The sequence below is a fragment of the Herpailurus yagouaroundi genome, unplaced genomic scaffold, assembly GCF_014898765.1.
Source record: "Herpailurus yagouaroundi ecotype Mexico unplaced genomic scaffold, PumYag 28, whole genome shotgun sequence".
Classification (NCBI taxonomy): Eukaryota; Metazoa; Chordata; class Mammalia; order Carnivora; family Felidae; genus Herpailurus; species Herpailurus yagouaroundi.
In genome coordinates, this window is record NW_024412376.1 from 56,841,070 (window position 1) to 56,867,614 (window position 26,545).

Genomic DNA, 26,545 nt, shown 5'->3' on the forward strand with positions numbered 1-26,545 from the left:
GGAGGAGAAAGAGGAGAAAGAACAGCAACAAGGAATTAAGATGACTTAAAAGACGTCACTTGGCTATCACTACATCTAACACTAAATCTACACATGACAGGGGCGCCTGGGTGGCTCAGTCAGTTAAGTGTCCAATTCTTGATTTCACCTCGGTCATGATCTCATGGTTCCTGAGATCTGACCCCACATCAAGCTCTGAGCCAGTTCTGTTGGCATGGAGGCTGTTTGGGATTCTCTCTCTCTTTCTTTCTCTGCCCCTTCTCAGCTTACTCTCTCTCTCTCTCTCTGTCTCAAAATAAATAAAACTTTAAAAAACAAAAAAATAGGGGCACTTGGCTCAGTTGGTTAAGCATCCAGCTTCTGCTCAGGTCATGATCTGGTTCACAAGTTCAAGCCCTGCTTTCAGCCCTGTGCTGACAGCTCAGAGCCTGGAGCCTACTTTGGATTTTGTGTTTCCATCTCTCTCTACCCTACCCTGCTCATGCTCTATCTCTCTCTCTCAAAAATAAATACTAAAAATTTAAAAATAAATAAATCTACACATGACATTAAGTTAACATTGAGAATTTAGAGAATTTTTTAGTATAAAAGATTATTCAGGATTCACATATCAATGAGCTATTTTGATATATTAGGTTTTCTTTGTGTTTTCTTTTTAATCCAGTGAATATTTACTTCATCTTGTGTATACACACTTTGCTTTTAGTGAGTCAGTTTATGCATGTGTATGCAATGGAAATGGAAAACTAGTCTGTTATTAGGCTAAGTTATCTCCAACACTATGTCCTATAGCTCAATTTGGCTGTATTATATTCAAATGAGTTTCATACTTTTTTCCCTTCACTTCACTCGTCATAAGTGCAATATAAAGTTATGCTATATGTCACTAGAGAGATAACATGATATCAATTTTTGTAGCACCTATATAAAATATTGTATTCATATATATTATGTGAAGGTGGAAAGATAATACATATATATGTATAATTATATTGATATCTGGATATTTTTATTATGTATGTGGAAATCAGACCATTCTGACATTTGTGATAATGGTCAAAATAATTGAAATGCCAATTCTCTGAGATTATTTCACATATATAGATATAGTTTCTGTCCTATGCAACTTTTCATTTTACAAACTAATAAAGACAGGCTACCTGATGTGCAGACTTAATCTGGAATTACAACTTGTCACTTTGCAAAATAATAAGAAAGGTAATTTGGGTCCATGAAACATTACCAGTATTTATCTTATCTTACATTGTCACAATTTTCATTGTCACAATTACATCCTCGAGATTTGGGGGAGAAAGCTTCTACCCAAGTATATTTTAATCAGAGGTAAAGTTTTTATTTTTTCTTCCTTTGAGCTCTTGAAGTATGATATCTGAACTCTATTTTTGCCAAGTGTAGCAAAACATGCAGCTCATTAGGTTATCTGGACCGAAGCAAAACTGCAAATGCAACAAATTGAACAACAACAAAAATATTAATTATCTACAGAAATTTTAAGTTTCTATTAGGAGATCTTTCCATCAAACTTCTGGTTTGTGCATTGCTGACTTTCATCAACAGCAATTATAAGCATCCGTCCCACCATCACACCACAGAACCTAGGGAATAAGATCTTTTCAGGTCGTTCATGCTGTGCAATAATTCACTCTTTACATTATAACTGCAGAGGAGATTGGAAAATGTGGGGCTAAATCTAACCAGACTCAAAAACTGACCGTAAAATTGATTTTTAAGTAGTACCAATTTAAACTCCCATGTGTAGATTTTTGAGAATGGTTTAACAGACATATCTGAAATCTAAAGTTGTTCTTTGTAAAGTTAGAATGTTTTACAAATTTGTGAAAAGTTTTATCAAAATATACAAAGTCTGAATTGTTAGTATACTTGTGGGGCACACACCAAATGTAAACCTGTACATATAACTTCTGATAAAGCAAGGCTTGTTTTGATCTGAGAGTTGGGTTCTCCTATGGTATGATGAATAATATACAAAATCTGCACAACTAAAAAAGAATATGTGGTACTTTATTATTTTCAGGGTTTTGGCAGATGATTTCTATTATGATACGGATTATACATATCTCAAGGAGAAGTGAGATCTCTGCCTACTGACTGTTGCTCATAGTTTTTCACCTAGTTTTCTGCTTTCCCAAAAGCAGTTATCAATGCATACTTATGTCTGAATACTTATGTCCATGTTATTTCTGTAAATGAAATAAGCTTACCTCCTTGCTGACTAAGAAGGCCTGAAAGTTCCCCACATCTTGACTAAACTTAAGATAAGCTTCTTTCTAACTATAGGTCCCTGACCTTCCTTTTCTTGGAGGATTTACTTTAGAAAGCTTGCAATTGTAGATTCTTTTCCTGGTTCTTTGAGAATGAAATCTTCTATAAGATTGTCTCTATCAAGGCCCTGGGAGCCAAAATGCAATTATTAAAAGAGATATTACTTCTATCTCTGATTCTTTGTGGGAGGGTAGGAGCCTAACTCAATAGATTAGCAAATACAATGACCTAATCACATTGACCGCCCTTCCTCCAATGTCCTCCAGTACTCTTCCATTTGTTCACCTCAGTATTTAAAAATCTCCCTGCTCTTTTGTTTCAGTGGAGTTGGGTTTAATCTCTCTCCCCTATTCCAATAGTCTTGACTCCTATTGTGATAGTCTTGAATAAAATATTCCTTGCCACATTTAACAAGTGTCGAGTGCAATTTCTCTTTTATAGTTCTCTGGTTGAATTCTTAACCTACATAATCCATGTGCATTATAAAAGAGTTATTTTATGTCATTAAGTTGTAGGGTATTTTATTAAATAGCAATCGTAGCTAGAAAACTCTTCTACAAAAATTACTAATGCAGCCTTTAGTTGAAATGAAATATAAATCCAAAAAACATGGGGAACAATTCCATTTCAATGAAAGTAATTAGAAAAGGAAAAGGTAAGATTGAAAAATTTAAATTGACCTTATTTACATAATACCATCATCGTTTTCCCCATTAACTTTTAACTACATGAACCTAGCATCATTCATCACTGAATGAAGAAACTTTTCACTTTCTCTTGGTCAGCCATTGGGCTGATGATTACTGCTATAGAACATTACTGTCCAAAAAGATCAGAACTATCCCAATCCTCTATCACAGTAAGTTTATTTATTTTGAGAAGGGGCAGAAAGAGAGGGAGAGAGACAGAGAGACAGAGAGAGAGAGAGACAGAGAGACAGAGAGAGAGAATCCCAAACAGCTTCAGGCTCAGTGCAGGGCTCAGTCTCACGAACTGTGAAATCATGACCTGAGCCGAGATCAAGAGCTGGAAGCTAAACTGACTGTGCCATCCAGGAGCCCCCTCTGTCACAACTATTAATGTGAGCTGATCCACAGTCGCTACTTGGTTTCCCTGTCACCCCAGTCATAATCTCACTTTCTCAATCAGAATTTCAAACTCCTCCACTCTCTCCAAGTTTTCCCTTTTCAATTTTCTTCTACTTCTCAGAGTAAATAGAAGCCATACAACCACCATAGTATGCGTTCATCTGTTACTTCATTTCTCTAGTCGCAGTGAAAGAGATGTCATTCCCCCTGTCTTTGGCCAGTTGCTTTAGCTATACTCTAAATCCCAACTCTCCCCACCTTCTCTGTGGGAGCTGACTGTAACCGGGAGACAGTCAATAGCAGATATCAAGATATTTATAGATAATGTGTCACTAAAGGTAATGGATTTTCTTCCCTCTCATATCGCTTAACCTCCCATCAGCATATGAAAGTGTGTATCTGAACTACCACTCTGACTTCTCAGACTTTTACACATTTGGCTACTTTTGTTCACTCTAAGGCTCTTATTTTGCCACCATGTTTACTCTATCCACCCTCATGGCTTTGATTACCAATTGTATTCCTGTATCTCCTAAAGCTACATTTTCAGAAAGACTTCTGTTCAAAGCACCAGAAATCTATAACCAATTGTCTACTGAATTTATGCACTTTGATGTCTTATAGGCAAGTGAAGAACTGAAGAAGGAGAAGCTTCTAATATTAGCAAAGAAATGACTAGAAAACAAAGAACAAGAAGGAAAAGTATTAAAATGGCATACAGGACCTGTTAGGATAGAAGTTCCCTAAATGAGAATGAACTGCAGTGCCAAACCAATAAAAGAAATAAAGTAAACATAATATGTAATGTTTCAAGGAACAAATTTGGAATGATAGAAAAGAAGGATGGAGGTCAATTCCCAGAAAGTATTACTCAAGGAAGTTGATCTAGGACATCTATGGTGCTATTAAATACAGGAAGGATGATAGGGGGACATCTTGTAGGAAAAGCAATAAAAATAGGCTGTCTTGGGGCTGCTGGGTGGTTTAGTTGGTTAAGCATCCCACTTCGGCTCAGGTCATGATCTCACCCCACATGAGTTTGAACGCCACATCAGTCTCTGTGCTGACAACTCAGGCCTTGGAGCCTGCTTTAGATTCTATGTCTCCCTCTCTCTCTCTCTCTCTCTGCCCCTCCCCTGCTCATGCTCTGTTTCTCTCTCTCAAAAACAAATAGACATTAAACATTTTTTTTAAATACAAAAAATAAGTTGTCTTATGAAATGGTATATATTATATTACCCTTAATAAATGGAAGAAATCTATACTAAACTTTGGAATATATTAACTCATTAATGCTAACATAGTTATATTAAGTAATAACTCTTATTGTCCTCATTTTTTAGTAATGTATTGGTGAACAAGGTGCTATACTATGTCCATGTTCATGAAGGTAATAAAAACTAAAGCTGGGTTTTAAACCCAGACATTCTGACTCCAGATTCCATGCTTCAGTGTATATTTAAAACTTTATATTTAAAGTTAAAACTGTATATTTAAAACGGTTTTAAAACTTCAAGCATCTTCCATGTGCATACCACTTCGCTTCAGCATAAAAAAATGAGGGAGCGTGACTGAGATCAAATAAAAAGTCAAAGCAAGGTAAAAAGACAGGACGCTAGAGAAAAAAAGAAAGAAAAGAGGAACAAAGAAAGAAGTAAACCAACTCTTTATTTGGGAGATCACATAAAATGTAAGTTCTTATTAGTTTTGTCTGAGGCGATTTCCACCTTCTCCAGAAACAATATGCTGTTATACAAGAAAAGCTTGAGTTCAGGCTTCAGGCTACTTTGTGTTCAGACTACTGTGTGAATTCTGCCCTCACAGAAGACAAGCTGAACTAACTAAGCCATGTTCCTTAGACTCCATGATACTCAGGAGGAGGATGAAAGAGAAGCCTTAAGGAATTCATCCAGCATATGGTCTGGCAGTAGGAATTTAGTAAGAGTATGCTTTCTTTTCTACCTTGCAAACCATTCTCTACCCAAATTCATTTATTCCTGAACCTTCCTTCAGTTTCCCCAACTGACTCAGGCTGCACCACTGAACCAATCTTCATGATTTTGCTGTGGCTCTTCCTGTGTTGGAATGCAGGGAAGTCTCAGAGAATATTTTGGTTCACTTCAAATATGGATGCAGCCTAACAAATAAATATAAATTCATTGGGTATGAAATACTTCTGAAGGAGACAGTGAAAAATGTTTAGTAGTGCTTCTCACAGTGACAAAAAGAAAGTTTATTAACTTGCTCAGGCCATGAGAGTACTATTCAGTAAATCATTCCATAATTGTGTTAAGTTGTATCCAATAATGCTATCCATCAAAGGACAGGTACATTTCTCTCTTTCTTCCTCCCTTTCTTTCTTTCTTTCATTCTTTCTTTAAGTCTGGGATGCTTAGCTAACTTCAGAGCCTGATTTATTTAAATCTGATTGAATTGAAGGCTAAGATTTCTTACCATATTATTCCATATCCAATTCTGCCTTCTTTTTTCAAAAAAAAAAAAAATTAAATGCAGAGAACACCAAAGCTAAATAGATAGACAGAGTAAAGCAACTGTTCTATGATAAATGAAGTAGGTTATTACTAATATGATAAAAGTTAAAAAATCTTAAAGAGTTCTCTACAGGTGCTAATTTTACTACTTGAGTGAAATTAATAAGACTCTCTATAAAACAGCAGGAGATCCTTAGATTACACGAGTAATCAGCAAGAAAATTTATTGTGGTTTCATGAAGCATAAAATGTTTGTGTAATATATGCAAAAGTGGTACTTTATTCTCTGCAGTGAACAATTCTCTGTCCTTATAATAGAAAAATATTTAATAGTTTGACACCTCTTGAGCCATAGTTTTTAAAAGTTGTTCAAGTGTGATTAATTTGACTCAATACAAAATAACAGTGCAGCAATGCTGAGTCATGTAAAACTACTGGAGTCTTTTATACGTTAGTATAACTACACATACAAGGGAAAATGTAAATGGATACCTGGATTCTCTCTTTGAGATACAATCCAGAGTACACAGTTAGGTTCCAGAAAACATGCATTTAGTAAGTATATTGAAAAAATGAACAGAAAAATAACTGGAAAAAAATCAATCTGAAACTTGGGAAGAAACTGGTATCTAGAATATACTATTTTTAAGGAGGATTAAAGCACATAATAACTAAATGATGTTAGACTATGAACTCTAGATTATATATTTTACCTTCAACTGAATTTAATCAAGTGCTAAATTGTACTTTGTTTCATATTGTTGGAAAAATAATATATATATTGAATAGGGCCTTTTTTTCTCCCACATTTTCCTTGATTCAATGCATTTAGTATGCATAAATTTTTCTTGAATTTCATATGCTTAGGCTTTTGGTCTGGATGTCTTTGGAGAGGATCCTGTGCAAACACTGGCCCAGTCAATTGGCCCAGTTCACTTCAATATTTAGGAAATACGGCATGGTGATTTTTGCTGTTAGATCCTCTTCCTTATGAAAACAACCAAGATCCTTCAAGAAAGATTTCAGTGTAAATAAACAGTATACAAGAGGTGCCAACATTGGGAATCCAATCTGGGACTCTTGCAGCTATAGTTTTAGAATAATTGTTAAGAATATTAAAAAAAACAGAGAATATGGATGGATAAGGACAAAACATGCAAAATTTCCAAACTTTTTTTTTTTTTAAATCAAAGAACTTACTCTATACATACTGAAGGGAATATATACAGATAACTGCTAAGAACATACTACATATCAAGCACTTTGTAAGACATTTTCATAGTAATGTACAAAATTAAAACAATGACAACTGCATGAAGTAGTTATTGTTACTAGTCCCATTTTATAGAAAAGGAAACTGAAGAACAAAGAATCAATTTGCCCAGGATACTTTTTTGGTATAGTCAGAATTTAAGCCAGGAGTGTAGTGGCTTTAAACCCTGGTCTCTTAACCAATACACTATACTGCTTGCTGTATAGTGCAGCTGAAATGGATGCTGATTTCACTTAAAACATGTCTTGTGAGACAGTTATGTTCCTATATCTATTTGTGACTTATTTTGAAATTTATCAGATTCCTTTTTCCCTCCTTATTGCAAAATATTTGTTTTGTCTCTCCATGTCTCTCCAAGTATCCCACTCTGATGCCCAATAAAGTATACATGGTTACATAGATTTTTTTATCTAAATTCTTAAATTATGTTAAAATTGGATATATTCAGTTAAACCAGGAAGAAAATATACCTAAATGAGAGAACAGAGGTATGAGTCATATAAGAGCAAGTCATGACAATCAAATGGTAATGTATTCTGGACTCAACTTCAAAATACTTCTGACGAGGGGCGCCTGGGTAGCTCAGTTGGTTAAGCGCCCAACTCTTGATTTCAGCTCAGGTCATGATCTCATGGTTCATGAGATTGAGCCCAACATCAGAATCCAAGGGAGCCTGCTTGGGATTCTCTCTGTCTCCCTCTCTTTCTGCCCCTCCCCCTCCTGCACTCTCTTTTTCAAAATAAATAAATTAACTTTACAAAATGCTTCTGATGAAAAAAGATAAAATAAAATGAAAATTTGCCCTAATAACCTATTAATCATTTATGTAAAACATGCTTCTCTGAGTTAACCTTTTCTCTTTTTTAATTTTTTTTTTTTAAAGAAATAGCTTTTTTATTTTTTTTATTTATTTTTGGGACAGAGAGAGAGACAGAGCATGAACGGGGGAGGGGCAGAGAGAGAGGGAGACACAGAATCAGAAACAGGCTCCAGGCTCTGAGCCATCAGCCCAGAGCCCGACGCGGGGCTCAAACTCACGGACCGCGAGATCGTGACCTGGCTGAAGTCGGACGCTTAACCGACTGCGCCACCCAGGCGCCCCACCTTTTCTCTTTTTAACATAAAGGTTAAAGGCATTGTAGGGCAGCTAACTACTAAATAATAGTTCACTATTAGATATTCACAACAAAAAAAAGATATTCACAATATAGATACGCCATGTCTGTTTTCAATAATCAAGAAAATTTTTGTGTCCAACTTCTTTGTATAAAGTTGATTTGTTATTATTCATAAATATAGGCTTTGAACTTATGAATATTTGCACTTTGAGAACATTTAACATTCATTGATTTGAGACATTAAATGCAATTTTCTGCACTTGCTATTTTAATTAAGTGACTGAAAATATCAATATAAAATAGTTGAGAATTTGAAGTTTGGCTGATTAGAGCTAAGTCAAAAAAAAAATGAAATAGTGCAAACTCTAACACAATCCTCTAATTTAACTGTTTTCTCTAAAGTAATTTTTCATTTCTATGTTAGAGACATAGCTACCAGAATTTTTTATATTGATGGATAAAAGTAGATATTTTTCTATGATCAGTGGTTTATCTTATTGAGACTAAACTTAAAGATAGCCACTAAGCTTATAATAGCATAAATATATATACCAATATTGACATCCATCCTTTGTTCAATCAGACTGTAACAACTATCTTCATCTATTTTCTTTCAGTTCAGTTGAAGTCCATAATATTTAGGAGATAATTTGCTACTCAGTCTGGGCCCTCATAGTGAATTACGTCTGCCTATCAACTTTGCAATTACAGACCCACAATTTTATCAACCCACCTATGAATGAATGTACTCTCAAGATACTAATTCTTATATCAATGCATGTATTCAAAATGGGACCTAATTCCAGCATGGTAAATAAGTATTTTTGTTCATAGCACTCCCTTCTGTCATATGACTCCATTCCAAGGACGTATTTCTGAGTCAGAAGAAACTTAGAATAAAAATAGAAAAGATGTAAATATTATTAGGAATATTACACAAATTTTATAATTAGTTAGTTATCAATATAAATTTTCCTAATCTTTTACCAAATAAAACTAACTGTGTGACTTTTCAGGTTCTATGAATTGTCCCTGGTGCTGAAATGCAGAGGTGAAATATGTAAAATCCCTGCTCTTATAGTGTTTACATTCTCATAGGGAAGCCAAATTATATATAAATGCACCCTAAGGGAGGTAAAGGTGCAGTAGATAATTTAGATTGAGTGGTAAGGGAAGGTTTCTCTGAGGACACTTCGATTAATCAGAGAACTAAATGTGGGAGTGGGAATTGTCAGGTAAATATCAGCAGGAACAGGGTTCCTGGCAGAAGAATTAGCAATAACAAATGCCTTGAAGTGGAAATGAGGACTAGGGAGAAGGAAAGAAGAACTAAATGAAAGAGTGAGGAGGAAAAGTTGGGGAAATACATGGGAGCCAGACCATATAGTCCCATTAGCCATGTTAGACTTTTGAAGTTGATTTCAAGTGATCAGAATTCATTGAAGAGTTGTAAATAGGGGTGTGATGATATGATATGATTTAAATGTATAAAATATGTTGACTGGTATGTTGACAAATCATTGTATGGGAGCAGTGTAGAAGAGGGAGTACTGGAAGGGTGGTTATTACTGTAGTCTAAGTGAGAGACTATAGTGGTTTGAACCAGAGGGGGAAGGTGTTGAGAAGTAACAAGGTTATTAGGTTAACCCAATAGGACTTGCTGGTATAAAGGACGTAGAGTATGATTAAAAGGATGAATCAATCATAAATATTAGGATTTTGGCCTTAGCAATCAGGTGAATAGTTGTGACATTTAATAAGGTGGTAAAGAGACAGAGAAGCAGATCTGAAAGGAAAACCAAATGTTCTGTTTTATCTTATTAACTTTCATATGTTTATTAAAAATCAAAATGGAAATGACGAGTAGGTAGTTGAATGCATGAGTTCATCTTTACATTAGGGTCTTGAAATAAAATGTGGGTGTCATCAGCATATAGAATTTTTCTGAAGATATGAGGCTTGATAAAATTACCTAGGGCACAAATAAAGTGAGAGAGGAGATATTAAAAGCATTTTGCTAACGGCAGGAAAATAATGAATGTTGCACATCCAGAGACCCGATGGATTTGAGTGGACAGTGAAGATAAATGTGAAAATATAAGATGCCATTAACAAAAAAAGAGAAAGTGAGAGCAATAAAATATTTAGAAGACATAGGTAGAATTTGGGATTGAATGAATAAGTTGTGTATGTGTTTCTTTAATTCTTGATTTCAATAAACAACAAAACATGATAGTAGTGTTATCCCAAAGATAATTAAGAAGAGAAAGCTATATATAAACATTTTGAGAGTATCTATAGATTCGGAATTCATCTTTATGGTATGAGTAAATTCCAGAGCATGAATACTCCCCCAAAGGTGAAAATTGAATTTTTCTTTTTATTTGTAGGTTTTACATTTCTGTTGTTTTTGCTATGATAGGAGTTGAAGGGCATTCTCACAGAGAATAGCAGGACCCTCAGGTTGAATTGCTAAATAACTGAGGCTATAGTCCCCATAATGTTGTTTAGCATTTATAACTACAAAAGTTCACACTAGGAATGGCCAAAAGAATAAGAAGTGATATTCAAACTGGCTTAATTTTATATTGTGATGTTCCTACATCATTTATATGTCTATATTATAAACAATAAGAGTTTAGGAGAATAAAACCAAAATCAAAACATCAAAACCATACGAACAAACCACAAAACTTTGGAGAATCCCCTTGGAAATGATAATATCTTACAAATATTTTACTTTGAAGTATTTCCTTCATCTCACTATTGATAGCTACACTTACATGATGCTATGTTATGTGACATTCACAGATTCTGGAAATTGGGACATGGATCTCTTTGGGAGAACATTATTCAGTCCACCATAGTGATCATTAGCCATAGTTTGGAACTTAGGACTCTTCTTGAGATAAGAATCATTCGACTACTCTTGATATAGTATAAGACTGAAGCTTTATATAAATACAAATGAAATCTATATCATTCCATAATCTTTTAACTGGATTAAAATATCCTGTGATTATAAATTGATCTTGGCAATAATGTCATCAAAGCTACCATTTGGAAATTCTCAGGTAATTCAAATGTATTTCAAGATAGTGTGAAAATATTTCATAATGGTAAATCAATATTGAAAATTCATGAAGGTTAAGGAGTATTTTCACAAATTTATCACAAATCCAAAAGATTTTCAAAGGAGACATAGATCTTACTTTACTTTTATTCTCTTAGAAGCCAGAATCTAGAATACATATAATCATATGAAAATTAATACTTGAGATAGAAGAAAAAGTATGTGTGTGAATTGATAATGCAAGTTTACTTATTAAAGATTGAATTTCATCTTCAGATGTCTGTGAAATAAGTGACAAGAAAGGATATACTTTTTTGAAAGAGAAGTTATTTAAAACAACCATTAATAAATGCAATATCTTTTTAAATGGAAGCCATTCATGAGTCATTCTAGTAATACTATTGGTGAAAAACATCATCTTTCTGGCTGTTAGAAACCAAACTTCACCTCCAAATGAAAATGCTCTTAAAAATTTCACTACAGCCAAATTCTGACTTACTATGGGAATGGTAAATTCACCGTTCAAGATCATCTGAAGAAAATAAAATGTGGAAGAGGATCTGACGACATAGAGATGAGCCAAATTGCAACACAAATATGATGTAAAATTACTAAAAAGGTTTCTTAAGATTTCTCAGCATTGTATCTATACATAATACTGGAGAAAAACTTCAAACTGTACGAGGAAACTTTATTATCAATATCATCCTTAACATACAGTTACACTCTGAATTTTGAGCATACTTAACTGAATGGATTTATGCTCCTCAGTGATGTGTAGCAGTGCTATCAGACAGGTGGGTCTGATTCTGGGCTTCCTCAAACCCGGCAACTGGAACAGTTGACAAAAATCTAGCCTTGGGGGACACTTTATGGATCTGTGATTGCCTTTGGAGAACTCTGAGTCAAAAAGCCTATGAACTGATGTCATTAAGATATGAATGTAATATTTTCATCACCAAGGGATGAAATCTTTCTCTGGAATTGCTTGTGTTGGCTAAGAGAATATTTCTCTTATTTTCCTTAGACCAGTACTCCAAAATGTCAAGGAAAAGAGCAAATTAAAACTCACTGCTGAAAATGAGCATTATATATACCTTTACACTATTGTTCTGTGATGTGGGTACATATGCTTCTGGAAAAATGGTCTTACAAATCAGTGAGTAAAAAAAACTAATTTATGGGGTTCTTTTTTTTTAGAGAGAGAGATAGAGATTACAAGCAAGGGAGAGAAGCAGAGAGAGAGAGAGAGAGAGAGAGAGAGAGAGAGAGCCTGAGACAGGGCTAAATTCCATGACCCTGGGATCATGACAGGAGCCAAAATCAAGAGTCAGACATTCAACCAACTGAGCCACCCAGGCACCCCTGGAAAAATGGTCTTACAAATCAGTAAACAGTAAAAAAAATTAATAACTTATGGGATTCTTGAATGATTCCTAGCAGGCTTGCAGGGGGCATTTATAACAGAGAAGTTAGAAGAAGCTGTTTGCATGTTTTCTGGTTTAGAGTAGACAAGGCTGTATCAGATCTCAAAATCCCATGGGCCAATTTATAGAACCTCTTGGAAGATAGACTTTGCTGTCTTGTTTGTGATGTGTAACAAGATGCTGGGCTACACCTTGCATATCCATGTCACCACATTTGATGCAGCGTGTCCTGCTATGAGAGAAAAAATGAAGACTTCGACATCAGACAAGAGACCTTAGTAGAGCAGAGATGAAAGCAAAGGTTCTGGTTGGTTCCGTTTTGAAGGATATCATTATATCTAGGAATCAATTTTATAATTTTTGGTCTCTGACCCTCAGGGGAATAATTATAACCCATAAGCATTTTGCATTGTTTTGCATTAGTAAGAGGGACCTTACAAATATTGAAATTGAAGATCCATAATTCACGTATATGCCTCTCCTGATTCATGTTTCTGTTGTTCCTATTTCTCCTATATGTCATGTAAGCAGCACTAAGACTAGTGCATAATTACATGTTTTGTTCATAAACATTACTCTAAAAGGGCATGGACTATATATTATCCTTGACCACCTTCATAAAAATGGCCTATTAATAGAACTATAATGCTAAATAAAGTTAAACAAAAGTAGTAGTCCTCCATTTTCATCTATTATACAAGGACATGTAAAATTTGAGCAGTATGAATAAATATTTTGCAAGTCTAGTTTTTTTGCTCTATACAATTTGTATTTTTTTTAAATGTTGACTTACCTTGAAAGCAATTTAAGTGAAAATCCTCTGTGATTACAATTTTAACAAACACACATATGAATGTAATTAAATTATTGTTATTATATAAAATTTATATTCTTAATGTCAATAAAATAATTATTACATAATTTTAATTTTAAAATATACATCTTTGAGACCAGGATGGCTAAAACCATCTTAAGTACACAATAATTAAATACACTAAAAAGATGACTTAATAAAAAATTAGACCTTAATAAAAAATTAGAAATTGCAATTCCCATTCATGTCTATGGGCCCTCATACATCTTCAACAAAGCTAATCATTTTAATAAATATTATAACATGATATTACTCCATTTTAAAGTCTTACTTTTTCCTGATTGTTTTCTATTAATGTGCAGTGCTGAGTCCTAAATAAAAGCATAAGTTTTTTTTTTTTTTTTTTTGATAAATGTTACCACTCCTTACCTTATAGAGGGCAAATGTTACTTTTCATTCCCTTCCATGTAGATTTGTTTTCCATAATCAATAATACTTTAATGTTTGCCAATATTGTTACTTCTAAACAAATGGCTAAGGATGTGGATTTTGTTTATACTAGTTATGCATTAGATGATTACAAAGAAACTTGAACAACATTTTAATATAAAGGTATCCCTTGCTTTTTGAAAGTTCCAAAGTTCTTGCTACACCAGTTTGGAATTTTTGCTTTTACGGGGTTGGGGGGGGGGCGGGGAGAAAAAATCAAAGTACAGTTCAGTTCAGCACTTGGTTTGCAGTGAGCCAAGCAGGGAGAGTAGAACCACCAAGGTCTCTCCCTGGGAACTACACTCAGCATCTCACATCAAGTTGTCATAGCTTTGAACTATGTCTGTGAGTATCTGTGATTTATCTTGATTTATTTTGTGCATCCATTAACAAGATGGTGCTAACATATCAGAGAAACCTGAAAGACGTTACTCTTTGGGTCTGGGACTGCTCAAAAACTTTCCATATAAATTAATTGTAATTGCTTCTTTGCTTTACAACATTTTGGCTATGAAAGGTTTTATAAGAGTGCTCTACTTTTGGATGACAAGGGAAACCTGTATATCTAAAATATTAAAGTGCATTATTATCCTACATACAATTTATTTTCTACAGATAGAAGTAGTGTGCAACATTTGGAAATGCCCAACATCATAAAAGGAAACATTCTAGATAAAACTACTTAAGATTAATTTCACATGCATAGGATTTCCCAATTAGAACTTTCACATTAGCATTGCATTTTAAACAGTTAATCTTGTAATGAGACATCCCCAGCAATGAGAAGTAAGTTGCAGGACCGAACATGGCTCTAAGGCCTGTATCTGGGAAGGATGACATTTGGTATTTTAAAAACTATTTCATTTGGAAAAGAAAGTGCTACACTGCCACCTTCTGACAGTGACTTTCTCTCTGATCAGAAAAATTTCTGGTCTCAATGGGGTATATATTGCTTATCCATTTGGTATCATTAATCTTTTTAGGCATAAAAGATTAGAATATTTTATATTTACCTTTAAAAAATTATCTGCACTGTTATGCATATGCAAAAATAATTTAATCTTAATGTATGTAAATTATGCAAAATAATAACAGAGTAAACAACCATGTACCCACCATCCAAAGTAAGAATTAAATATTATCAACAATGTTGAAGTTGCTTGTATTCATCTCCCCAATCCTAAATTTAAAATTTAACTCTAAAAATACATCTTTTTTTTTAACAGATGCCATTAGAGTGACCTTCATGCATGTAATATTTTTGTGGCCTATTTACTTAGCATTTCCATGGTTCTCTGTCACTCCTGACCTCTGTCTCTGTCACTCTGTCACTCCTGACATGCATGTGGTTGAAAATGCCTGTTTACATAGATAGATTACCCTTCTCTCTTTTTTTTTAACTTATTTTTTATTTATTTTGAGAAAGAGAGAGAGAGCAAGCAGGGAAGAACGGAAAGAGGGGGAGACAGACAATCCCAAGCAGGCTCCTAGCTGTCAGCATAAGGCCTGATGCGGGGCTTGAACCCACTAACCATGAAATTATAACCTGAGCCAAGATCAAGAGTTGGACATTTAACTGACTGAGCCATCCAGGTGCCCCTACCCTTCTTTTTTTTTTTTTTTTTTTAAGATTTTACTATGATGGGGGAAAATGCTTCATTTATTTAACAAAGATTTATTGGACGCTTACTATGTGTCAGTCTTAATAGGAAATAGAACAGATGTAATGGACAATAAGATGAAATAATTGGTTGCCCACTAGACAAGTTTTATATGGAACTCTGGGAAACAACGAAACAATTAAAATCCAGTTAGATAAGTGCCATAGTTAAACTAATACAAAGTTCCTTTTCTCAATCTGCCTGTTTTTCAAGAACCCGAGGGTAGCACAGACACTGACAGAAGACCTGGCCAGCATAGAATCTTAATTAAATAATGGATTGGTTCAGGACACTGCCATCAGGTCAGTAATGTGATTGAACCCAGGATTTTAAATCAAATGTCCTCTGATGAATTCCTTTTTCTCACAGTTCACTTAGTAAAGTAATAGATGTCCTGTAATACCCAATACTGTTCCTCTAGGAAAATTGGCAAATGCTATTGGCTATAAGAGTCATAAAAAAGAAATACTTAAAAGAGATGTACAGTTGACACTTGAACAACACAGGTTTGAACTGTGTGGGTCCACTTATGTGTGGATTTTTAAAAATAAATACAAGACGGTATTGTAAATGTATTTCCTCTCTTTTATGAATTTCTGAATAACACTTTCTTTTTCTCTAGCTTTCTTTACTATAAGAATACAGTATATAATATATATAACATACAAAATACATGTGAATGGACTGTTTATGTTATCAGTAAGTCTTCTGGTCAAGAGTAAGGTATTACTAATTATTTTGAGGGGAGTTGACAATTATACATGGATTTTCAAGCACATGAGAGGTCAGTACCACAAACCCCTCCATTATTCAAGGATCAATCAATTGTAGATGAAAATGATATTAGCTTCCTTCCATAAGAAAAAAACTCTAAAGGTTAAGATGATATAATTTGCTTATAAATGTCTAGGACAAAAATGGTAGTCATTTTATTGTTCATTGTAATTATCTTTAGAATTTTAAAACAATAAAATCAAATTATAAGTTCATTTACATAATCAAAATTGTTTTCAAAGTAAAAAGATTTTAATATTTGAAAATTATTTGAAATAACTTATTTTTACTGTTTGGAATTTCTTATTAATAAGAAACTACATTTAAAAATGTCTGATTTAGGGGTGGCTGGGTGGCTCAGTCAGTTAAGCCTCTGACTTCAGCTCAGGTCATGATTTTGCAGTTTGTGGGTTTGAGGCCCGCATCGGGCTCTGTGCAGACAGCTCAGAGCCTGGAGCCTGCTTCAGATTCTGTGTCTCCCTCTCTCTATGACCCTCCCTTGCTCACACTCTGTCTCTGTCTCTCTCTAAAAAGTAAATAAACATTAAAAAAATTTAAAAACAAAGTCTGATTTAACTGGTGACCAGAACTCATACAATGTGGTAAGAAAATTAAGATTCTGTAATTTTTGTAGGTAAGTATAAAATGGGTTAAGTTTGGAAATGACTACAAATCCTCTTTTCATTTTGTGCTTTTGCTCTACAGCAGTTTTAAAACTTATATACAGATATTTCCTGATGTCTCATTGTCTTAGGTAGGAAAATGAAAAATCAACAGTTATTTTTATGGCTTTCCATGAGAAAAGGCTCATCACACTTCATTGGAAAGGTACTGCACATATCTCATAGTTTTCTAAACCATCTTATAACTTGTCCTTGGATAAGGCCCATCCTACGAGAGCTGTTCCACCATGATTTCCTGGTGGGTCCTGGTTAGTTTCTAAGGAAAATTTCACTTTTTTTTTTCATCCAAATGATTTTTTTTTTTTTATTTAAACATCTCCAAACAACATAATCCTTAACTGTTCTTAATCTTTAGCAATCCTGGACTTAGACCATATAAATATCAGGTGATTTTTTTCCCAAGGGAATTATCACATCTGGATGTCATATGATATTATTTTCACGGAATCTGTTGTCTAAACAATAATTGGATCAACTTCGTTAATGTAGATTAAACATCATTTTTAATTGTTTAAGCAACAAAATTAAATAATATCTCACACAAATATGATTATTCTATATTCATCTTCATTCTGTTTAAAAGTACAATTCCTGGGGTGCGTGGGTGGCTCAGTCGGTTAAGTGTCCGACTCTAGATTAAGTCTCCAACTCTAGATTTAGCCTCAGGTCATGATCTCACAGCTCATTATTTTGAGGCTGGCTGAGATCCAGCCTACTTGGGATTCTCTCTCTCCCTCTTGCCCGTTCCTTGCTCACATGTGCACGCCCTTTCTCTCTCTCTCTCTCTCTTTCTCTCTTGCATGCATGGGCATGCACGTGCGCATGCTCTCCCTTTCAAAATAAATAAACTCAAAAAAAGTACAATTCTTTACAATAAACTCACTTGGAATTCTGTTTCTCCTTCTACGTTGTTTTTCGTTGCCCTTTATTACTTGTCATCTGTTTCATCCCCCTAAACTTCAGTGGAACTTATAAAAGCATGTCATTTTTAAAGACTAGACCAAGCATAAGGAAGGCATTTATATTTGAATTATTTAGTGCTTTAAATATTTTTCAGGGAAGATAATAGCAGGTATTGCTCCTTCCAGACAATTAGTAATCTCTATTTGAAAGACAAGTCTGCACCAAGGTGCGTATTGCCAGTTTACTTATTGTGGTATTTGGACAGATTACTGACAGGGCACCAAACAGTCTATGCACTCAGACATCAGAGAGAAAATGAGAGCATGATTTACTCTGTATGGATACATGACTGTTAGTTCCTGTGTTTACGAATATATAATTTAGTACAGAAAACTTGGCTGGAGTAAAAGTTTAATAAAACGGTTTGGGAAAGAAAATTTCCCCCATACTTGATCTAAGACATTTACAGAGACTGAAATGAAAGCAACTTTGAAATATTATCAAGTCTCTCATTTTCCTTTTACTCAAACAGGATTAGCATTGCACAAGGTTAAATTATGCACCTAACCACATCGTGAATTTTACCATGAATTAAATTGCAAGTGCCTCACCTTGCAATATGAGAATTGTTTTCCTTCAAGTCCTAAAGGTTTTTCAATCGTCAGTAGTTCCTTATTAAAATGCAAATAATCCGAGGATTGGAGAGCCCTTAACTCAAAAGTATTTAACACTTTAGGAAGCAGAAGGGCGTGATGACCTCTGAGAGTAAGTTACTGAAGTCAGGGTTGCAGAAGGCAGTGATGGAGAAGCAGGGGGTGTTTTGGGGAAGACCAGGGCAGCCACTTGAAATTGTCAATATTGCCTCTCTACAGCTTAAATACGTTATATTCTTGATGTATTTAATCATTTCTGTTTAATCTATCTTTTCTTTTATATATTGAGGGTGTTGTTTTCCTCTCATTTTCCACAAGGTTCAGGAGGGAGCAAAATCAGACCAATCAAATTTAACCCTCTGTCAGTCTGAGCTAGAGGTGATAGCCTACAGACCAACTGTTCTGATCAGAATCTGTAGATTAATAGAATCTTATATACTTTCCAAAGAATTTCCTTCAGTGACATGTTGATTTGTTACAAGCATACGATTAAGAAATGTTAAATGCTTAAGTTTTAGTACATCTATTGTTTCTATTTCATACCATAACATTTTGGCCAATGTACCTGTAGAAGACGAGATTTATTTTAAGTTTATTATCAAAGTTCAGGGAGTTTATGAGCCAAAACTATAACATAGTTGTTGAAATATTTCTTATTCATCATAATAAGGCATCATTAGGCACCATGTAGGTACTACTTTGTTACAGTGTAAGACAAGAGCCATGAAAATCATAGTTAAAACTGTTTTGATATATCGTTTGTGAAGATCTCTTAAAAAATGAGTGGATTAGCTAATGAGTCCTGAATTATGCTGGAGGATTGAAATATGTCTGGATATGCTGAGTCTTTGATACAGAAGTAACAACAAACCAAAATCAAACTGTCAAACAGAAAGTATATTTGTTGGCTCCTTTAACTTTGAGATGAAGAGAAAGAATTTTTCAGGTCTTGCTTAATGAAGGTATCTACTTATTTTTAATGAAGTAGAAATCTACTCATGTTAGCAAGTGAAATCTATTTATTTTAGCAAGAATTCCATTTCACCCCTCACTACATGCCATACTGTCAGCTTCCTACTAATCCTAGATATTCCTCTGAGTATCTACAGTGGTTCCCAGCTTCCCATCTGTATATCACACAAGAAAATGTTAGCTCCTTGTAGCTATTTCAGGAGAGAGAAGAAATTTTATATCCATTGTTTCTCCAGAAAACTGCCCACATATCTTATTGATGCAAATGGACTCAAATGCTCATTTTTGAAAATATCATTTTATTCAGGAAAATGCATGTGGTTGGTATAGGCATCTGGGCTGATGACTGTAGCAATGGAGGGGGGATGGGTTTCTCTCACTAGAGTGTGAAAATTAGATTATTAGTGTGACTGATGAACACAGTGAAAGGAATGCTGGGAAGACAACCACATTTTCACATTTAACTTATCCTAAATATGGCTTGAGGCTCCTCATTATTTTTGTTACTATTACACGACTTAAAAAATATGAACAAGAGTTCATAAGGAGATTATAGTCACAGATACCTAATTCATATTAACATAATGGCACATAGAGACAGAATGAGTACTTTTCCACACAGATGTACATAACCCTGCAATACACACACACACACACACACACACACACACACACACACACACAGGTATACACAAAAGCTATATGAAGACAATGATGTATATCTGTGTGTGCTTTAAGTTGTATGCATGTATGAATATCTGAACCCTTAGAGTTTAGCTAAAAAGTTTTACACTGATATTTAATAGAATGACCCCCTCGAACCCTTTTTTAAACTTTTGAAATATAAGCTCTTGTACAATGTTTATGGCATATAATATGCTTACACAAAGTAAAATTCTTGGTCAATACCTGTTTTGAAAGAGTGACAATTCTCATTCTTGAAGTATTATCAAACCAATCGAATTTTTTTACAATAAAAACAAATTGTTTTTTTAAATAATGTTTTAAACATTTGAGAATGTCTTAAAGATAAATTCCTAAGTGATTCCTATAAAATGAATATGCTATTCTACAACCTAGTTTAACAAACTTTTAGCAAAAAGGCAGATAATAAGTATTTTCCACTGGGCATGCCATATGGTCACTGTTGATGTTATAGTACAAAACAAAGTGATAACCAATATGCAAATGAATGAACCTGTCTATGGTTTAATAAAACTTTATTTCCAAAATAGGCAGTAGGCCAGATTTGGTCTGTAGGTGGCAGTTTGCCTACCCCTGTTATGTGAAATCATTTATTTATTCAAATTAAAAGAATTAAATTTAGATATATTGCTCATTCATTTTAAAATTACAGGGGCGCCTGGGTGGCGCAGTCGGTTAAGCGTCCAACTTCAGCCAGGTCACGATCTCGCGGTCTGTGAGTTCGAGCCCCGCGTAGGGCTCTGGGCTGATGGCTCGGAGCCTGGATCCTGTTTCCGATTCTGTGTCTCCCTCTCTCTCTGCCCCTCCCCCGTTCATGCTCTGTCTCTCTCTGTCCCAAAAATAAATAAACGTTGAAAAAAAAATTTTTTAAAAAATAAAATTATATACATAATAATATAATATAATATAATATAATATAATATAATATAACGTAATATAATATAGTTATATCGAGGTGGTTTTCTAGGAAGAATAAGTTTATTGCATCTAATGGTGGTCAAAATATAATTTATAGATGTCAATCTGAGAGATACATAAATTCATTCTTGTAAATATGCTTAGTCTCATCTAATTCTTTTCAGATCAACTTTTCCTGTTATCTTGCGATCACAAAGATAGATTTTTCTCACAAACTACAGTTATTATTATTTAATAAGAATTGTGTGTATTTCTATTTCATAAATAATTTCACTCATTTCTGAATAATTAAGTATATAGCAAAACCTAACTGATTTCTGAATGTTTGGAAATTTTGATTAAAAATTATTTTTAGATATTATGTTTAGATATAAGCATTATAAGGAAACCAAATAGTCTAAACAAACAAACTGAATAATGCCAATGGAAACATCTATGAAACTCTATTAATGCAAATAACGGGCAACCCTTTTTTTCTTTCCCCCTTTAGCGAAGCTGTGAATGTACAAAGTGGCCACTCCAGGAATTAGCAAACATATGACCATGGCAGCAATTGCAGGGACAATATCCAACCATCTATGGTAAAGTTACTTATCTGATTTTTTTTAATCACTGAGAATTTAGAAGCATTACTCATCAGAGTTTGTTTATTTATGTATTTATTTTATTTTATTTGAGGGAGAGAGAGAGAGAGAGAGAGAGAGAGAGAGAGAATCTTAAGCAGACTCCACATTCAGCACAGAGCCTGATATGTGCTCAGTCTCAGGACCCTGGGACCTGAACTGAAATCAAGAGTTCAATGCTCAAACGACTGGGCCACCCGCAAAAAAGAAGAGTAGGTTGAATAGTTTAGGGCTGGCTAGTGTGAATAATTTCAGTGGGCTTTGGGCCATAGAAGTGGTCAGTAGTTGTCTGGCACATGGGCCTTGGATGAATAAAGTGGGGAATATTGCCTCCCGGGGTGTGCGGCCACATGGAGGATGTATGCCTGGATTGGTTAGTTTGCATATCAGACATGTTCCTGGCTGGGCTCTTTGCCATCTTGAAGAATTGGTTAGCCCTGGGAGGGGCAGTCTTTAAGCTGTCAAAACATGAAAATATACAAAAAATAAATACAATTTATTTGCTGAATGTGTTAATAAATTACCAAAAGAAGTACCATTTCTACTCAGTCCACATCTCTGCTTGGGCTAACACCTGTGTGGGTTGCAAATCCTGGAGCTTTCTACCGATCCATGAAATACATCAAGACTGAAGAGGGAAGGGATGCAAATGTGGGGCTTCCTCTTGCTCTCTACCTACAGCTTCTGTTTGGGCCAGGTAGGGGGTGTAAGTGGCTCTCTTCCCCTTGCTTGCCCGGCCTTCTGCTCCTCCTCATATGTGTGGGAGAGGGAACACAGGAAGGTAAGAGGATGGATCAGCGTGAAGTGTGAGGGTCAGGTTCCCTCCACCCAACTTTCCACTGGCTGAAGTCCACTGTGAAGGGACCTATTAAAATGCCCTAAGGATTTTGGCATGTGAATGTCAAATGCAGCTATATTGTCTGTACTAATGCAGTAGCTGATTATGTTTTGTAATTCTATATTTATTCATATTATCCTGAAATTAAACACGATTTCTGGGACGGGGAAAAATTAATTCTTACTTAGGGTGAGAACCACATCATTTTCCCTTGCCCTGAACTTCCCAGCTCTGGGGTGATGTGATGAGCGCCAGATGGACAGCGTTGCACATATGTGAGTCATACCACAGGAAGGGAACCGTGAAAGTGAATCTGAGAGATTATAAAGATATAGCTGCTTGCTCTACCACCACTTCTGAGCAGGGAACAGAAGCCTTTGCTTCCTGTTATAAACAAATTGTCCTCTGGAAGACAAGGGAAAGGAATCCTGGTACATTACCTTTTGGAATGTAAATAAATGCCTTTAGAAGGAAGACAAGAGGAGCTCCTCAAAGCTTATAATCCCTAGAACAACTTGTTTATGGATCTGGGTCTACTCCAGATACCTTTTCCAGATAGTCTCTCACTATCTCTTTAGGAATGTCCAAAGCTTGTGCTGTGACCTAGGTCCCAGTAAAATGTTCTGAACACCCCATCTATGCAGAGACATAAAAATATTCACTTTCTGACAATAGTGCCCCATTGGGAAGTACCCTGATCTTTTCAAAGATAATTTGGCAAAGGAAGAGGCAGTCACTAATGTTCTCATAGTTGTTTTGCCAGGAAATCTTCTTCCCAAGTTCATAGAAGAAATGGTCATAACTTAGTTTCTGACCTAGCTTGGAACCATGGTCCTCAAACTTGTTGAAATGCAATGCTTTATAACATCTCACACATGGTGTTATCTGATATTTACAGAGCATTAGTGCCAGGCACTGTTCTAGATGCTGGAGAAGCAGCTGTCAACAAAACATAAAACAAAAACAAACAAAAACCAAACCAAAGGAAACAAAAACTTAACTTTATGGAGCTTGCAGTATGATATGATGCAACATATGTCAGTAATTTATTTCTAATCATAAAGCACAGATTTCCTAAATGATATAATGCTTTTTGTGTTTTTAAATTTTTTAAAGATTTTTTAAAAAATTTTTAGTGTTAATTTATTTTTGAGAGAGAGAGACACACACAGAGTGCCAGAGGGGGAAAGGCAGAGAGAGAGGGAGACACAGAATACAAAGCAGGCTCTAGGCTCTGAGCTGTCAGCACAGAGCCCAATGCGGGGCTCAAATTCACTACAGTGAGATCATGACCTGAGCCAAAGCCAGACGCTTAACGGACTGAGCCACCCAGGTGGCACTATATTTTTTTAGATATAGAGGTGTGACTCTCCCTAAAAGGGCACTGTTTTCACTTTATATTCTAACATTTTTGGAACGGTGGATAAAGGGTGGCATTAAGCCTACTTTGCCAGAAAATATGTATAAACTGAGTGATTTGTGTCATGGCTAGAAACGTTTTAAGGGCTGATGGTCTTGTCATCTCAAATCTGGGATCTGGGCACTTCTTTGCTCTTTTTCAAAAGTGGCTAACTTTTTTTTTAAAGCAATATGGTCTAGATGACTTAATAGTTTTTGTTTAATGGTAGTGATTAATTTATTAAATATATTTTCATTTTTTCTCTTTTATAACATCCTTTTGAGACCTAAATTTCTATTTAAGTTGCAAGATTTATGATTTAAAAATTTATGATTTGGGATTATATTTGATTTTTTTCTAGGTAGAGAACAGGAAAAGTAGAGGTTTAAGGGATTATTCCAACAGCTCTGATGTAGAAATGTTGTTACTTATAAAGGAATGGTTATCAAAATAACATATCTAGATTATGTTCAACATTATTTGAATGTATTGACATTTTTTGAAATACACAAAACTTCTTTGTTTCATTAAATGGAAACTTAACTTGACAGATTAACTGTTTTACACATTTAATTTTTTTCAATAAATGTAATCACCAAGATTTCCTCAAAGCCCTTGGATATAAAACATGCTTTTCTTAAAGAAGTCAATCAATAATTTACCTCTTATCATATCTATGAGCAGGTTTTATGGAAACAATAGGTTTCCATAAACTAAACCAGGTACTTGTTTAATAACCCAAATCAGTCTAAATAAATGCAATGGTTTCTCAATAAGGGTTATTCACCTTCAGCCACCTAAACATAGGCAGATAAATGGTGAGGCTTTAAAGAAATACAGCACATTTTGTTAACTCTCACTGTCAATAATATGCAGCATTCAAAGTATACAAAGTGCAAGAGGTAAGATATGACATAAACTTTAATTCAGTATACCTATTGTTTTTAAAATTATTTGAAATCATTTTATTGAGTGATATATTTTCATTGTTTACAAAATTTTAATAGCAAAAGTAAAAGTCATAAACTAAAGAAGAAATACCCTATCAGCAGTAGTCTATGTACAGACAGCCACTTCTAGTAGAGCTAAAGGAATATGCTCTACAGCTAAGATCTCTAATAGTTATTGATGACCTGGAGATAATTGCTGGGAAGTTTTCCTGTCAGCTTTGTTTTCTGCGATCAAATTCATTTAAAAGAGCACATTTATCCAGAATGCTTTCTTTGTTTTGATACAACCTGACTAGTTATGAAGCTGTTTCCAAAGCTTGTCAAAAGCAAATTTAGTGGGCTACCTTTCTTGGTGGAAAAGGAATCAAAGCAGAATTAACAACAGGAAGAAATCTGTCCTTTGATTCAATGCAAAGATATGTGCAATTTACTTTGTAGTTCTGAATTCAGCTGAAAACTGGTAGAAAAAAATGATATAATACCCCACATTTGTGAAAAATTACAAACAGCACTATAATGTTGGATTCAGCATTAAACTTCCTGATAAAAAATAAGAAAATGCAATATTTTAGAAGAAATTGGGGGCGGTGGTGGCATAGGGGAATGGTAAAAAGCATCTTTAAAAGCATCCCCAAAGTTTGTCTTAGTCACAAATCCAAAGGGCCCAAGCACATACTGCCAGAGAAGTGTCAGGGTGGCCCAACACAGAGGCACACATCCAGGAAATTAGGTTTTCTTTCTTTTGTGAAGTCTGGAATCAGTGATTGTGCTCAATAAGATGGAAAAGACCATAATATTATAGTTTAATCATCTTCCATTGAATAAGATGAGTCACAGATTTGTACATGAAATCCTCTACACCCAAATGTGATATAGATAATGGCTAACATTCCCATTTTCCTGTGTCTGTTTGAACCCACTTCTAAAAAATAATTGGATCATTTTGCTAAGAAGAAAAGTAGAACTGTCCTAAGCATCTCATAGGGGATTAAAAAACAAATATATTTCAGGGTATATATTTTGAGACTCATGACTTTCATTTTTAGGCAGAAAGGAAAATTATATACTGTAGGAATTTTACTTATACAGAGAAAACTGAAAACAATTCTTTCATTTTTCTGTTCAATATACTCTTATATTCTATCTTTATAATGTCCCTATGGGATGTGATAAGAATCATAGGAATGGAGTATAAATTAAAGTATTCATTTTTAAATTGTAAAGTCTCAGAAGAAATAAACCAGATTAGCTTTTTTTAATTTTAATTTGTTATTTAACATGTGTATTATGCACACACATACACTTATACACACTTAGGAGAAATTAGCCATTGATTTAGCTATGGATCTAATGTTTACAAGTCTTCATCAAATGATTTTAGTAACAAA

The 26,545-nt window shown here is 34.6% G+C and overlaps 1 long non-coding RNA gene across 1 annotated transcript in view; it reads left to right on the forward strand.

Moving 5' to 3' along the window:
• The window catches only part of LOC121029682 (uncharacterized), a 114,855-nt gene extending 105,829 nt beyond the window's left edge, over positions 1-9,026 (forward strand). Inside the window, exon 6 of the long non-coding RNA XR_005789836.1 lies at positions 8,893-9,026. This is a non-coding gene — a long non-coding RNA (uncharacterized LOC121029682). The remainder of the gene's footprint in view (positions 1-8,892) is intronic.
• Positions 9,027-26,545: the final 17,519 nt, after the last annotated feature.